This window comes from Balaenoptera physalus (genome assembly GCF_965194825.1).
Source record: "Balaenoptera physalus genome assembly, chromosome: 18".
NCBI lineage: Eukaryota > Metazoa > Chordata > Mammalia > Artiodactyla > Balaenopteridae > Balaenoptera > Balaenoptera physalus.
In genome coordinates, this window is record NC_138899.1 from 39696081 (window position 1) to 39712618 (window position 16538).

General features: G+C 36.3%; 1 protein-coding gene and 1 long non-coding RNA gene across 6 annotated transcripts in view; one reads left to right on the forward strand and one right to left on the reverse strand.

Moving 5' to 3' along the window:
• LOC309647512 overlaps window positions 1-16535 on the reverse strand; it is a 34030-nt gene extending 17495 nt beyond the window's left edge. Inside the window, exon 1 of the long non-coding RNA XR_014256101.1 lies at window positions 10042-16535. This is a non-coding gene — a long non-coding RNA (uncharacterized lncRNA). The remainder of the gene's footprint in view (window positions 1-10041) is intronic.
• Window positions 1-16538, forward strand: part of PCDH9 (protocadherin 9) — a 973394-nt gene that overhangs the window by 875909 nt on the left and 80947 nt on the right. The gene's annotated exons all lie outside the window — the stretch shown is intronic.

The window sequence follows — 16538 nt, forward strand, 5'->3', positions numbered from 1 at the left end:
ACATATTTAAGGAAAAAAAAAAACAGGCAGGTATATTTAATAATGGTCACTAATCACCTATAAATGATTAATATTTATAATCAGTTAACACATTTCGGTAGAAATATTATATCCTTGAAATGTTGTTATTGTTCCTCCGTTAGAAGATCATCTTGCTAAGGAAATTTCATTTTAATTATTTTCATTTGGAAACATTTTACAGTGTTTGTAGTGATTGTAAAAAAGTGTTGCATACAGGGAAAGTGAGAATTTGGAAACTTAGAGTGATTGTTAAAAAATCCCAGAAAGTGAAAAGACTGATATTAGGTCATAAATGAAACACTGGCACAAACAAGAAATATATATTAATATCTGCATAGTGAAAACCATTGTAACACTGTATTTTTAAAAATTTTTTGCTGATATCTGGATGCCAAGTGTTCAGTCTGTTTCCTCTAGTATTTGTGCTGGAATAACTAGGTAGCATTCATAGTTGTTGGAAAACAACTAAAACCAATTAGCAAATTGACTTTGATGTGTGCCATCCTTTTTTTTCTGAATTTTTGAATTTTATTTTATTTATTTTTTTATACAGCAGGTTCTTATTAGTCATCCATTTTATACGAATCAGTGTATATATGTCAATCCTATTCTCCCAATTCACCACACCACCACCCCCAACCCCGGCGCTTTCCCCCCTTGGTGTCCATACGTTTGTTCTCTACACCTGTGTCTCCACTTCTGCCCTGCAAACTGGTTCATCTGTACCATTTTTCTAGGTTCCACATATATGCGTTAATATACGATATTTGTTTTTCTCTTTCTGACTTACTTCACTCTGTATGACAGTCTCTAGATCCATCCACATCTCTACAAATGACCCGATTTTGTTCCTTTTTATGGCTGAGTAATATTACATTGTATATATGTACCACATCTTCTTTATCCATTCATCTGTCAATGGGCATTTAGGTTGCTTCCATGACCTGGCTATTGTAAATAGTGCTGCAATGAATATGGGGTGCATGTGTCTTTTTGAATTATGGTTTTCTCTGGGTATATGCCCAGTAGTGGGATTGCTGGGTCATATGGTAATTCTATTTTTAGTTTTTTAAGGAACGTCCATACTGTTCTCCATAGTGGCTGTATTAATTTACATTCCCACCAGCAGTGAAAGAGGGTGCCCTTTTCTCCACACCCTCTCCAGCATTTGTTGTGTGTAGATTTTCTGATGATGCCCATTCTAACTGGTGTGTGGTGATACCTCATTGTAGTTTTGATTGGCATTTCTCTAATAATTAGTGATGCTGAGTAGCTTTTCATGTGCTTCTTGGCCATCTGTATGTCTTCTTTGGAGATATGTCTGTTTACGTCTTCTGCCCATTTTTGGATTGGGTTGTTTGTTTTTTTAATATTGAGCTGCATGAGCTGTTTATATATTTTGGAGATCAATCCTTTGTCTGTTGATTCGTTTGTAAATATTTTCTCCCATTCTGAGCGTTGTCTTTTCATCTTGTTTATGGTTTCCTTTGCTGTGCAGAAGCTTTTAAGTTTCATTAGGTCTCATTTGTTTATTTTTGTTTTTATTTCCATTACTTTAGGAGGTGGATCAAAAAAGATCTTGCTATGATTTATGTCAAAGTGTGTTCTTCCTATGTTTTCCTCTAAGAGTTTTATAGTGTCCAGTCTTACATTCAGGTCTCTAATCCATTTTGAGTTTATTTTTGTGTATGGTGTTAGGGAGTGTTCTAATTTCATTCTTTTACATGTAGCTGTCCAGTTTTCCCAGCACCACTTATTGAAGAGACTGTCTTTTCTCCATTGTATATCCTTGCCTCCTTTGTCATAGAGTAGTTGACCATAGGTGCATGGGTTTATCTCTAGGCTTTCTATCCTGTTCCACTGATATATATCTCTGTTTTTGTGCCAGTACTATACTGTCTTGATTACTGTAGCTTTGTAGTATAGTCTGAAGTCAGGGAGTCTGATTCCTCCAGCTCCCTTTTCTTCGCTCAATACTGCTTTGGCTATTCGGGGTCTTTTGTGTCTCCATACAAATTTTAAGATTTTTTGTTCTAGTTCTGTAAAAAATGGTATTGGTAATTTGATAGGGATTGCATTGAATCTGTAGATGGCTTTGGGTAGTATAGTTATTTTCACAATATTGATTCTTCCAATCCAAGAATATGGTATATCTCTCCATTTGTGTGCATCATTTTTAATTTCTTTCATCAATGTCTTATAGTTTTCTGCATACAGGTCTTTTGTCTCCCTAGGTAGGTTTATTCCTAGGTATTTTATTCTTTTTATTACAATGGTAAATGGGAACGTTTCCTTAATATTTCTTTCATATTTTCCATCATTAGTGTATAGGAGTGCAAGAGATTTATGTGCATTAATTTTGTATGCTGCAACTTTACCAAATTCATTGATTAGCTCTAGTAGTTTTCTGGTGACATCTATAGGTTTCTCTATGTATAGTATCATGTCATCTGCAAACAGTGACAGTTTTACTTCTTCTTTTCCAATTTGTACACCTTTTATTTCTTTTTCTTCTCTGATTGCTGTGGCTAGGACTTCCAAACTATGTTGAATAATAGTGGTGAGAGTGGACATCCTTGTCTTGTTCCTGATCTTAGAGGAAGTGCTTTCAGTTTCTCGCCATTGAGAATGATGTTTGCTGTGGGTTTGTCATATACGGCCTTTATTATATTGAGGTAGGTTCCCTCTATGCCCACTTTCTGGAGAGATTTTATCATAAATGGGTGTTGAATTTTGTCAAAAGCTTTTTCTGCATCTATTGAGATGATCATATGGTTTTTATTCTTCAATTTGTTAATATGGTGTATCACATTGATTGATTTGCATGTATTGAAGAATCCTTGCATCCCTGGGATAAATCTCACTTGATCATGTTGTATGATCCTTTTAATGTGTTGTTGGATTCTGTTTACTAGTATTTTGTTGAGGATCTTTGCATTTATATTCATCAGTGATATTGGTCTGTAATTTTCTTTTTTTTGTATTATCTTTGTCTGGTTTTGGTATCATGGTGATGGTGGCCTCATAGAATGAGTTTGGGAGAGTTCCTTACTCTGCAATTTTTTGGAAGAGTTTGAGAAGGATGAGTGTTAGCTCTTCTCTAAATGTTTGATAGAATTCACCTGTGAAGCCATCTGGTCCTGGACTTCTGTTTATTGGAAGATTTTTAATCACAGTTTCAATTTCATTACTTGTGATTGGTCTGTTCATATCTTCTATTTCTTCCTGGTTCAATCTTAGAAGGTTATACTTTTCTATGAATTTTTCCATTTCTTCCAGGTTGTCCATTTTATTGGCAAAGAATAACTTGTAATAGTCTCTTAGGATGCTTTGTATTTCTGCGGTGTCTGTGGTAACTTCTCCTTTTTCATTTCTAATTTTATTGATTTGAGTCCTCTCCCTCTTTTTCTTGATGAGTCTGGCTAATAGTTTATCAATTTTGTTTATCTTCTCAAAGAACCAGCTTTTAGTTTTATTGATCTTTGCTATTGTTTTCTATTTCATTTATTTCTGCTCTGATCTTTATGATTTCTTTCCTTCTGCTATCTTTGGGTTTTGTTTGTTCTTCTTCCTCTAGTTCCTTTAGGTGTAAGGTTAGATTCTTTATTTGAGATTTTTCTTGCTTCTTGAGGTAGGCTTGTATAGCTATGAACTTCCCACTTAGAACTGCTTTTGCTGCATCACATAGGTTTTGGGTCATCGTGTTTTCATTGTCATTTGTCTCTAGGTATTTTTTGATTTTCTCTTTGATTTCTTCAGGTATCTCTTGGTTATTTAGTAATGTATTGTTTAGTCTCCATGTGTTTTTGTTTTTACATTTTTTTCCATGTAATTGATTTCTAATCTCATAGCGTTGTGGTCAGAAAAGATGCTTGATATGATTTCAATTTTCTTAAGTTTACTGAGGTTTGATTTGTGACCCAAGATGTGATATATCCTGGAGAATGTTCCATGCACACTTGAGAAGAAAGTGTAATTTGCTGTTTCGGGATGGCATGTCCTATAAATATCAATTAAATCTATCTGGTCTGTTGTGTCATTTGCAGCTTGTGTTTCCTTATAAATTTTCTGTTTGGATGATCTGTCCATTGGTGTAAGTGAGGTGTTAAAGTCCCCCACTATTATTGTGTTGCTGTCGATTTCCTCTTTTATAGCTGTTAGCAATTGCCTTATGTATTGAGGTGCTCCTATGTTGGGAGCATATATATTTAAAATTGTTATATCTTCTTGGATTGATCCCTTGATCATTATGTAGTGTCCTTCCTTGTCTCTGGTAACATTCTTTATTTTAAAGTCTATTTTATCTGACATTTGTATTGCTACTCCAGCTTTCTTTTGATTTCCATTTGCATGGAATATCTTTTTCCATCCCCTCACTTTCAGTCTGTATATGTCCCTAGGTCTGAAGTGGGTCTCTTGTAGACAGCATATATATGGGTCTTGCTTTTGTATCCATTCAGTGAGCCTGTGTCTTTTGGTTGGAGCATTTAATCCATTCAGGTTTAAGGTAATTATCGGTATGTATCTTCCTTTTACCATATTCTTAATTGTTTTGTGGTTTTTTTTGTAGGTCCTTTTTTTCTCTTGTGTTTCCCACTTAGAGAAGTTCCTTTAGCATTTGTTGTAGAGCTGCTTTGGTGGTGCTGAATTCTCTTAGGTTTTGCTTGTCTGTAAAGCTTTTGATTTCTCCACTGAATCTGAATGAGATCTTTGCTGGGTAGAGTAATCTTAGTTGTAGGCTCTTCCCTTTCATCACTTTTAATATGTCATCACACTCCCTTCTGGCTTGTAGAGTTTCTGCTGAGAAATCAGCTCTTAACCTTATGGGAGTTCCCTTGTATGTCACTTGTCGTTTTTCCCTTGCTGCTTTCAATAATTTTTCTTTGTCTTTAATTTTTGCCAATTTGATTACTATGTGTCTCAGCATGTTTCTCCTTGGGTTTATCCTGTATGGGGCTCTCTGTGCTTCCTGGGCTTGGGTGGCTATTTCCTTTCCCATGTTAGGGAAGTTTTCGACTATAATCTCTTCAAATATTTTCTTGGTTCCTTTCTCTCTTCTCCTTCTGGGACCCCTATAATGCTAATGTTGTTGCACTTAATGTTGTCCCAGAGGTCTCTTAGGTTTTCTTCATTTCTTTTCATTCTTTTTTCTTTATTCTGTTCTGCAGCAGTGAATTCCACCATTCTGTCTTCCAGGTCACTTATCCGTTCTTCTGCCTCAGTTAGTCTGCTATTGATTCCTTCTAGTGTAGTTTTCATTTCAGTTATTGTATTGTTCATCTCTGTTTGTTTATTCTTTAATTCTTCTAGGTCTTTGTTAATCATTTCTTGCATCTCCTCTATCTTTGCCTCCATTCTTTTTCTGAGGTCCTGGATCAACTTCACTATCATTATTCTGAATTCTTTTTCTGGAAGGTTGCTTATCTCCACTTCATTTAGTTGTTTTTCTAGGATTTTATCTTGTTCCTTCATCTGGTACATAGCCCTCTGCCTTTTCATCTTGTCTATCTCTCTGTGAATGTGCTTTTTTTTTTTTTTCCCCCCACAGGCTGCAGCATTGTAGTTCTTCTTGCTTCTGCTGTCTGTCCTCTGATGGATGAGGCTATCTAAGAGGCTTGAGCAAGTGTCCTGATGGGAGCAACTGTTGTTGGTTAGAGCTGGCTCTAGCTCTGTTGGGCAGAGTTCAGTAAAACTTTAATCTGCTTGACTACTGATGGGTGGGGCTGGGTTCCCTCCCTGTTGGTTGTTTGGCCTGAGGTGACCCAACACTGGAGCCTACCTGGGTTCTTTGTTGGGGCTAATGGTGGACTCTGTGGGGGCTCATGCCAAGGAATACTCCCCAGAAGATCTGCTGACAGTTTCCTTGTCCTCACGGTGAGACAGAGTCCTTCCCTCCACCCACAACCTCTGCAGGAGACCCTTCAACACTAGCAGGTAGGTCTGGTTCAGTCTCCCCTGGAGTCACTACTCTTTCCCCTGGTTCCCAATACGCACACTACTTTTTGTGTGCCCTCCAAGAGTTTAGTCTCTGTCTCCCCCAGTCCTGTTGAAGTCCTGCAATCAAATCCTGCTAGCCTTCAAAGTCTGGTTCTCTAGGAATTCCTCCTCCCATTGCTGGACCCCCAGGTTGGGAAGCCTGACGTGGGGCTCAGAACCTTCACCTCATTAGGTGGACTTCTGTGGTATAAGTGTTCTCCAGTTTGTGAGTCACCCACCCAGCAGTTATGGGATTTGATTTTATTGTGATTGTACACTTCCTACCATCTCACTGTGGCTTCTCCTTTGTCTTTGGATGTGGTTTATCTTTTTTGGTGAGTTCCAGTGTCTTCCTGTTGATGATTGTTCAGCAGTTAGTTGTGATTCTGGTGTTCTTGCAAGAGGGAATGAGAGCACGTCCTTCTACTCCGCTGTCTTGAACCAATCTCGATGTGTGCCATCCTTGAAAATGACATGGTATTTCTGAGCATTTCAAATGAAATATGAACACCAAGGACTCACATTTTCTTAGAAGAAAGGTAATGGGATACAGTGTTTTCAAACCAACCTTCTGGGGGTGGAAAAGGCAATGACCTAAGAGTCCAAAGATCCTTCTACTTACATTTTGGTGAAAGAGTCCAAAGATCCTTCTACTTACATTTTGGTGAAGTACTCATAGAAGCATGTCACTTTTTTGTGTTTATTGCATCTCATTTTCCTCATCAGATAAATGTTCAGAATGTAATTTTCCTTCTGTTCTGACAGTCTTCTTGATCAACAGAAATTAATGCCTGATAATATTGACTGTGAACTATATTATGCTTTTGTAAAGGTAAGGTACCTTTTCCTCATATAGGAAAAAATTAAAGATATTTTGTTATCCTTAGATCATAGTTGAAAATGGTCTTTTAGTGATAGCAAAATCACAAATCCTCGCTCTTGGACAGCAACTTTCTGATAAATGTTCAGTTCATCTCTGAAAATAGTTTTGTTCCAAAAAATAGTTTATTAGATGGCAAAGTAGTTTATTAAATGACCAAGTAAGTTCATAAAAATCATTCAAACATATGTATTTACTTCTATTTTAAGGTTTTTTAGTAGCTAGAGAAAGAGTAATTTGTAATTCCCTTCTTGTCTCTAAGAGTACACTCTTTTCTTTTTGTTATTGTTTTTTTCACTCAACTTAGCAACTATATGGCGTCAGTAGCTGCCATTTCTGCCATTCCTGACATTAATACCATTTTATTTCTAGGGCTTATCTGATCGCTTTCCTTATCCATAGGCTAGGTGGCCTATTCTTGTTAATTAGATTTGTTTCAGAGAATTTGACCGATCAGTACACACTGGATTTGAATTAACGTCATTTTCAAGAAGTACATTTGTTTTCACGGTGATTTAAAAGAGGAAAAGATTAACAATTAATAGATTTCCTGGGTAAGAGTTCACTTTTGCACATAGCTTTATAAAGAAAGGTTGAATTATTTTTCTTTTACTCACCTACCCTTTCTGATCTTCATATAACTTTTTTCAGAGGAAATATTGGAGTACCTAGCCTGCACCCTTTACACAGGAATCTATGCCAAGTCACAGGTTTTCTTTCTTTTTTTTTTTTGCTTTTTAATAATTCTACTCTTATGCATTCCTTATCACATTGAGTTTGCCCTTGGTATAGATGGTAAAGCTTTAAGTGAGGGTTTAATTATAGCCATTTAGAGACAATTTAAAAACGCCTATCTAACTTACTGCAGTTCTAAAGTAGAGTCTGGATGAGTGTTTGAAAGTTTGGAAACTAATAGATAAGATGCTTACAGGGAGGTTTGTACAGTTTGCATGTTTTTTCAAGGAGAAATGAAAGAATCAAGAGACTCCTACATAATTAAAGTCACTTGACCAGGCCTAGGTTAAAAGTTTAACTCCTTTAGCTGTGACTTAGAATTTGATGACTTAATTGACTAGCTTTATGTTTATATTTTCTGAGACGGCCTTATAAGAACCTTTTGCTATACTTCTGACTTAGGACCTTTTTGGTATATGTGTGTGTGTGTGTGTGTGTGTGTGTTTTCAGAGAAAACTGTTATAAATCATAAAAATTTAATATTACTTAATTTCAGTTCTAAAATTAAACATTACAAAGTCTGACAGAAAGAACATCATCCTGAGTTATCTTGAACTCATTTAGTATCTGTTTTAAATACATATGACAGATTTTATACACCTAAGTTTCTCTTATTATTTGAGAGCATATGTTTTAATCAGATACTTTATGTCACTGTAAAACAGAAATAGATGCTCCAAACACTTATTCTGTATGTTTTCTTTACTGTCAAATGCTAAATCTCTATTTTTTCCCATAATGAATTCTAATCTTTTATAAATTGTGAGATATAAGTTTGTCCCCTTAAAAACAGAATTTAAAGACCTGATTGAGTTAAGAAATGAAAACACTATTCTTAATTGAGAGGCTATTGCCAAGACAATGGTCTTCAAAAGGAGAAATATTTTAACAGCTATTTTAAAAATATAATTTAAAATTCTATTTTTCAAATAAATAGAATGAGTTTTTTGCAGGCATGAGACAAGGTAACTAGATAGTTTTGCAAGCATTATGTGCACTGTTAGAAACATTTCTTTGTATTTCTCTTACTGAAGGTTGACATGAGTATTTCTTTCTCAACTTGAATCAGGGGTTCATTTCTGGGTCTCGTAAAGGAACACCGATAATATATTTCATAGACCCTGGAGGAAAATGTGACTTTCTCCCTTAAAACAACCACAATCCCTTCTCCATCTTTTTTCTCTGGCAGTATGTGCCATCTACTATACTTGCTACTATGTCAATTCGCTGTGGAGGTTGTATTGCTTACATCTTAGCACTTCCCAAATTCCTCTGTTTACAGTTATTTCAGTGTACAGTTTAATGAAATCCCTGAAATAGGAAAATAATATGTGATATCGTCAGATGACATTGGAATGGACAAAAGTTTTGAAGTTTTTGTCTTGAAATTCCAAACATAGAGCTACCATTTTATCTAGTTTGACTCTGTCTTATTATCCTAGTATTGGGAAGCTACTTATCAAAGGTCCATTCATCCATGAAACCTGAATATATTCCTCAGGATTGAAATTTTTATGGCTGCTTCTAAATTGTTTATAACTAAAGAGCCAATTTGTTCTCAAAGAAATTATGTACTTTTTTCTATACTCTGCATATGAATCTCTGATCTCAGCTCTGTGTTTGGATAACTTTTGATTTCACCCAGTACATATATGTTCTAAATGTGATCCTTCTTGACTGATCTTTTGCTTCTTCGCTCACTGGAAAGCAACAGCCTCACTTTTGTGTTTTGTTTATTGTTTGTTCTTAAGACACAGGCCCTTTCCCCCTACCATTCAGAATGCTTTTCTTATTAAACAATTAATAGTGGTTTCTCCTTTATAAGCAGTAACTCTGGAAAGCTAATTGCCTGCATCAGCTTTATATACACATGCACAGATATAACACAGAGATATGATTTTAAACTTTTTATTTGTTCATGTTCCATTTCTCCAAGTAGATTTTCCTCTCCATCTCTTCTTTCTCCTTCTCTTTCTTCTCTCCTTCTGTCCTCTCCTCTTTTCCCCCTGCCCCCTTCCCCTCTCTCTCCCTCCCTCTCTCCCTCTTCCTCTTCTTCAACTAGGTTACTGAGGCACACAGCAAAGCAGTTTGCACCCGCACCTACACACAGCCCAGTCAGCCCCTGAGAGGAATCTCAGCTCCACCGAGGCTGATGGCAGCACTGCCTAGTTTATCTACCACCAGATCCTGCTTCTCTGTACCACTTCCGTCTATATCAATGAAATGATTCTATTTTTGCAATAATTCAACAAAGATTTATTTATCCAGTTACGTATGCCAGGAACAGAATTTCCCTTATCCCACAACATTTAGGCTTTGAGAGTAAGGATTAGTTAATGCAACACATAAACTACATTAAAATATTATTCTGAGTTCTGACCTGATGGCAATACTAATATCAGGGTAGTCCAGCAGGATAGACACCATACCTCTGGCTCAGAACCCAGTCTGTGATTTCCTTCAGCAGCCCCTCTCCACCTTGGTCTCATCTGTGTATGCAGAGTGGGTGTCATACACCAGAAACAACACTGTGCCATTTTTGCATTTCAGCTGTAACTATGCATCTCTCCCTGCCACTCAAGAAAGAACATCAGAATGCAGTGAGTGAGAGAAAGGAATAACATGACATTAATTTATTTTTTTAAATATGCAATACTAAAACCTTTGGTCCTTTAAGTAACATTAATAATACATTCCTTGCAATATTAATAAAAACCCTTATCCTCTAGTATCACACTGCTGTTGAAAGCCATTCTTTTGCCACTCTGAAAAACTTATCAGCTGTCCACCCCTCTCATATCCTCCTGTGATGTGCAGCACACATGGTGGGACAGACGGCTGGAGAGAGGAGTGTTATCTGTGCTCAGGCAGCAGTTTCTCTGTGCATCTTTACCATTAGCATATGACTCTTCTGCCCTTATTCCCTTCCTATGATAGTATTAAGTGAGGTAGTCACATCTGCTGTACAGATTGTTGGGATCCTTGCTGCTAAACAATTAGGTAGGGATACAGTGGAAAAATTTTAAGTGTCTGTTTCTGCATGGTTTCCCTTGAGAGGCAAAGGCCATATATTGACAGCTTGAAGGTGACTTACCTGGTGAACTTTTGACATCTTCCTAATTCAGCAGCAAACTGTAGGTTCACAATCTTTCCTTTATCTTAAGACCTCTAAAATTCCTAACCTTACATTTTGGTCTTGGCTATGAATGAGGGAGTAAATCCTAAGTCTAGTCCTTTTATGTGTAAACAGTCAAGTGGTTAATACACAGACATACCAAGGTCTAAAAGCTACAAAGTAACAGTCTTTTTAAATCTTTCTTCTTTAATAATATTTAATAAATACATATTTAGGAACAATGAATAAGATGAGGATACAAAATAACATTTCCTAACCTTAAGTGGTCTCAAGTCTACTTGAAGAAATAAAGACTCATAGCTTCTTTGAAGTATATATTATGCTTGGGGTTGGGGTAGGTGGGAATGGATATGTTCTTACTTATCTGGGAAACACAGAACTATAAAATTACACTTGTAAAGTATGATGCTTAGAATAATGGTGTGCATTGTAATATTTTTCTCTTTTGGATAGCATGGTATTCAAAATGAATTAGGTTTTAATGTCTTACCATAATTGTATTCAGCAACTGCATTAAAATCCAGAATACATGGCATTTACTTAATATTCTATTGAAAACTGATTTTTAATATATACTACTTTGTATTTAATAAAGGAAACATCAAAATTTAGTTTTCTCATGTGTCTGTTTATAAGCCTAAATCTGTGATCACTCTTTACTCTCTGCATGCACTCAGAAGTAATTTTAATATGCTCATTTTGTACATGGAGCATATATAAACAGTTCTGTGAAAAAAATGTACCACCTTTATATAGTAAGGCAGAGTTACATTCTAGAATCATAGTTCTTTAGTGCATGCCCTAAAAAACTGAGCCTCCTATTGTTTTCAGGTTTCTCATTTAGCTTTTAAAAAATGTCCCCCCCCAGTGACTTAATGTCACTTTCTGATAGAGTTAGTGTGAAAATGTATAGTTTAAAGCACACACACACACACACACACACACACACACACAAAGGTTACTTACTGTCCCAATCTCAAAGTACTGTTTTAAAGAGAGCATAGCTTGGATACAAGGAAAGCACTTACCCATCCCCAGTTAAGGAGTTAACAACTATACAATGAACTCAGGATGGATTACTTGTCACAAAAACCAGGACTCGGGCAAGACGATATAAAAAAATTACTACATCTTTGAAATGTTGAATGAAAATAATTCCAGCACAGTTCATGTGATTAAATCTGTTTTCATTTAAACACACAGTCGGCACTTCTCTTCATCTTCAGGGCTTTCCAGCAGTTATTTTTATGATCAGTCCTTTAAAGAGGAATAGAAAATGTAACCTACAGTCTTTCTCTGAATGAATTTTCCTTTCTCTCCACAATTTAAATTTCTTTGAAAAATGTTTTCCAAATCGATTTTAATCTATTACACTAATGAACAGAATTGTACATTTAGGATCAGTTTGTGAACACAGTTGGAGGAATTACTGAAATATTGACTTTAAGAAACTCATTTGTGATTGTGACTACACCTAGAAACACAGAGAGAAAGAAACATTAGAAAGAGAAAAAGAGAACACCAGGCAGAAAAATGTATGGTGAAAATAAAGATAGGCATATAGATATGAGAATGTAGATAGTAGGAATCTTTTCAGTTCTCTCTAAATTGCATAGTCAAATTTAAGAAAAGAGACAGATATAATTTTATCAGTATGCTTTCAAAATATTTCTTAGCACATGCTAGGTCATAATTGTTTGTTCCTATACATATTTAATCACCCTCCTTTATTCTTGGGAAGGAGAAGATTTTCTGGCTAATTTCTTCAAAACCCTTTATATCATTGACTCCAACGAACTCTGGGATGGATTGGTGGACAACCAATTGGTTAATTTATCTATTGAATTATGCATGTGCCTTGCTTTTTGCATGTGATTTCATCCTATCTGAGTTTTTTTAGAGTGCAACATTTTCTACAGTAAAACTAGTTTGTTTGTTCGTTTGTTTGTTTAACGTCCTGAAATAGTGGTTTCTAAAATGTGGTCCCTGGACCAGCAGGAGCAATATCACTTGGGAACTCATTCAAAATGCAGTCCTGCACCCTCATCCCAGACCTCTTGAACCAGAAACTCAAGTGATGGGGCCCAGAGGTCTGGGGTGTTAAGCCCCTCAGGTGATTCTGATCCTTCTAATTTGAGAACCGCTAGCCTAAACCCCACTCATTGTACAGTGAGCTGGACAGAGTAGGTGTCCACTAAAAATGATATGATTGCCTGTCCTACTTCAGTCCACATGCACAGAAAACTAACAATTCAGGCTTAATTATATTTTGTTCACAGTCATGGTGATTGCTTACATGTGATAAGATAATCATAGCAAAGCACAGCACCCTCTGTGCCTATTACATTCTGTGAGGGCATCTTGATTCAACTGGTTTCTAGTGTGTTTTCAGCGCAGACACTTTTCATTATTTTACTACTCATCATAATTACATATAACAGAAGGCCTAGTACCTGATGCTAGTGGCCCAGGTAGGTGGCTGATTATTTAAATAAATTGATGAAAGTAGGAATAACAAAAACATTTTAGTTTAAAACATGTAAATGTATAAACATTTGTCAATCTGTTTTATGTAATGGCAGGGCCATCTTTTGGTTAGTTTCTTTAAAGAACTGTATTTTCTTTCTTGATTAACCCATACTATAATTCATCCATTTTTGTACTCTTTTAAGCACAAAATTTGCCAGAATTTAAAGATACATGTAAAGAAAGAAATTTTCATTGACTGAAAAAAAGCACAATGTAAGAGCTGTGAACTAAGTTTGATTTGCGGTCTAGCTAGGACTATCACCTGGGAGACAGCCCCTCACACAACTCCTAGGAATTGCTCCTAAGAGGTTGGGGGGAGGTCGGTATGTGTGTGATTTTTGTGAAGTGGGTACATGCAATCAAACGCACACTTTGGCAGACGGTCGCTGCTAATCATGAGGAGCAGATGTCTCTGTTAATGATTTTAGTGCTTTTCTAGGTGTGGGAAGATGCAAGAAATTGGACTCATAAAATCTTCTGAAGCTATCTAACTATCTGAAGGCCTCTTCTGCCATTTTTTTCCCAGAGCACAGAGTACTTCATTCCCGGTCTTAGCCCTGAACTCCTTTCAGGGAGTGTTAAAGGTCAGTGACTACAGTGGCCAGTGACCTAATCCTTGTGGAACCAGATGGTGAGGTACATTCTTTAGCTGACATTTTGATACAGAACTTTTCTGGATTTTTGTTATGTTTCTCCCCCAACTTTTATACGTTTTACCCACACACAATTCAAAAGTAGTTTTTGTTTCGTTTTTGTTTGGGTAATGTGCTTTCATTTTGCCTTTTACAGAAATCACAGTAGTTTTCAGGAAAAAAACCTCATTATTTTACACTTACATTTTAATGATGCATAAAATATTTAATTAGATATTTATAAGAACAATTGCAATGAAAAGATCATATTAACTAAATTAGTCAATTAAAAAAACAGCCTCAATATTAAGATCAAATTTGAAAACAATCAAAAGTAACCTGGTTAGCAGGCAGCAGGTGAGTGGGTGGGTGAGCACTGAAGTACAGCAGCTGGTGAACCAGAGAAGCTACCACCCTCACCCCTTATCCTCAGTATCCAGTGAGAGAGTTCTGTCTTCAGGCTTTAGACAGCAACGGCGGGTTGATAAGTGACCCTCTAATATACAGTTACTCTTGAAGGACTTGGACTTGAACTCTGCGGGTCCACTTATATTCAGATTTTTTTCAAGAGTAAATACCATCAGTTCTACAGGAGGTTAGTTGAATCCCAGGATGTGGAACCATGGATACAGAGGAATCTTGGATAAGGAGGAATGAAACAGGAGGACCCAACATAAATTATTCATGGATTTTCCACAGTGGGAGAGGGTCAGCATCCCACACCCCATGTTGTTCAAGTGTCCACTGTATTAGGCTATAGGCTAATATACTAGGTTCTCAGACTCAGTTAACCTTGTTTGATTCCTTCTATTTAGATGATGGTAAATTTGGGGGCTTGGGCTGAGTGATTATTATCCTTAGGAAACTTTGAGTGGTCTAACTCCATGGGAAGTCAGTTATGAGGATGCTCTGCCTTTATTTACTTTTTTTTTCATTTTTTGTTTCTGTGTAAGTAAGTTGAACATCTGTTTCTCATTAAAGGCACAGTGCTCACAGAGGAGAACTGAAACATAATTTTTTTTGAAATATCTCATGCGGGACTTTGACTCTAATGGAGGCTCAACTCTGCTATGGGTGATGGAGTAGAGGTGGTGATGGAGGAGGGGTACATTCCTGGCTCCAAAATAATAATTTTAACTCCAAAATACTATGTTTATTCAAATTGTATTTCATTTTAAATAATAGTTGACTCCATTATCATTAACTAGTCTCAATTTGTTACCGTACTTTCTTAATATTGTATGCAGCTTAATGAGTGTTTTCTGACATGGCTATATTCACCTTATAGTCAATAAGAAATACTGCAAGATGAACTTTAAAGTCCTGTAAGTCATACTCATTAAGTATTGAAGAAGCATGGTTCTGTTACTTGTCCTGATGTTTCTTATTAAAATCATAGTAAAATATACAAGTGTTACCTGTCATGAAAGAGAATGGAAAGACAAATATACCACATATGTTTTCTTGCCATGTTGATCAAAACAAAACAATAGCCTAGCTTTAGGGACTAGTGAAAAGAGGATGAAATGAGTAGGGAGCCAAAATCAGGAAAACATCATATTCACTGCAAGGGTAGGAACTCCAAAGTACCAGGGTTGCTAGACCAATCTACCTTTTACTGATTACAGGTAATAGTGTGGGGTTACTTCCAAGAATTTTGATGATAGAGTTAAGAATATAACTTATCAGTAAGCACCCGAGTAGTAATATGGAATTACAAAAGGGTGGTCTATCTCCATCTGGCAAATATGACTTTTAATAAAGTATGCTGTTGGCAATGAAATTTCAGTTATCATTTAATGACAAGTTAGATGTTGTTAATAGAGTTAATCACGCATTAGACAGTAGTCTTATTAATCCCTGAATGGCTTTAGAATATTTATAAGCAATACTTAACAACTTAAGTCAGTTTACCTAAAATTGGCAATGTTTTCTGAAGTGGTAGCACAGTGTACAGGAAGAGTGCCTTTGGACAAATTCTTTCATTTCTCTGTGTCTAACTGTCCTCAATGAGAACCTCAGCTGTGCTGATCTCTGAGACTTCTTTCAGCTTGGAACAACTGTGACCTGTCTGTCCTCATGGAAGGAACATATTTTGCTGTTCAGCAAAGTAATCTACACTATTTTATAAACATATGCCCTCCAGTTAGAGACCATTTAGATTGAGAAGATAAAATGCCATTGAGGTGTGATCTTCCTGGTTAACCACCTGAGTGCATTTTGAGATGTGGACATTTGGTCCATGGTATTATAGAAAATGCCTGGGCATGGGAGCAAGAGAGAAAGAATTGACTGGAGAACCACCCACCCACCATTTACTACTAGTGTGCTTTGGGCCAAATTACTTACAGTGTCCTTATCTAAAAAATGAGGATAAAATTGTATCTTCTAGAATTGTGAAAATTGAATAAAATAATATGTGTATAGTGCTGAGCTCCATGATGGAAACTGCTGTTCCCTCTCTCCCCAGATTCCTGCTGGCTGCAATCTAAATGAATGAGAATTCCCTAATCAAATTTCTAAAAGTCATGTTATCCCATCACTTTTAGTTCCTCCTTGATGCTCATTTTTCCTATCTCCTGTTCATGTTCTGTCAAATTCACATAGGTCCCTTGTTCCCATTCCTTCC